This window comes from Camelina sativa, unplaced genomic scaffold, assembly GCF_000633955.1.
Source record: "Camelina sativa cultivar DH55 unplaced genomic scaffold, Cs unpScaffold04945, whole genome shotgun sequence".
NCBI classification, from domain to species: domain Eukaryota; kingdom Viridiplantae; phylum Streptophyta; class Magnoliopsida; order Brassicales; family Brassicaceae; genus Camelina; species Camelina sativa.
Genome location: NW_010926034.1, coordinates 1 through 599, shown reverse-complemented (window position 1 = coordinate 599; position 599 = coordinate 1). Strand labels below are relative to the sequence as shown.

At 39.7% G+C, this 599-nt stretch overlaps 1 long non-coding RNA gene across 1 annotated transcript; it reads left to right on the top strand.

Annotated features, from left to right (window-relative positions):
* The first annotated feature begins 1 nt into the window (after window position 1).
* On the top strand, window positions 2-574 carry LOC109131774. The gene is made up of 3 exons (XR_002037244.1): window positions 2-38; window positions 126-270; window positions 375-574. It is a non-coding gene; the product is annotated as an uncharacterized LOC109131774 (long non-coding RNA).
* The last annotated feature ends 25 nt before the right edge of the window (window positions 575-599 follow it).

Below are 599 nucleotides of genomic sequence, written 5' to 3'. Positions count from 1 at the left end.
CTGCCAGACGTCTCAACTTGTATTTATCCGAATCAATGGTATATCCCTCGGGCCCGATCTCTTCTGTTCCTTGTTGCTTGCTTGGTCAACTCAACTAATCTTTTTTTTGGTTTGTTTTATTGCAGGTTGCGTGTGGGTGTTGTAACACCGTTAAGTTCCCTAGGCTCACAGATTTAGTCATTAATGCACTAACAGTACATTGGTTGGAACCACTTATTTTTTTTGCTTCAGAACTCTCCTAAACTGAAAACTCTTACGATCTACACCACGGTAAGTGCCATGCCATCATCCCTTAACATATATGCACATCTAGTTTTGATGAATTTTAATAAATGTATATTAAAAAAGTAAATACTGTAATATTGGTGTATCAGGGGTGTCCCCCATGTTCCTGGAACCAGCCGAGTACTGTTCCCCAATGTTTATCGTCTCATCTAGAGATTGTTCAGTGGATAGCGTACGAAGGAAAAGAAGATGAGAAACAACTAATGAAATACATCCTCGCTAACTCAAAATGTTTAGAAAGACAGTGGAGATGTCCTTCATAGCAAGATGCGATCTCAAAGAGTGGCAAAAGGAGTTAGAAGCTATGCCTAGGA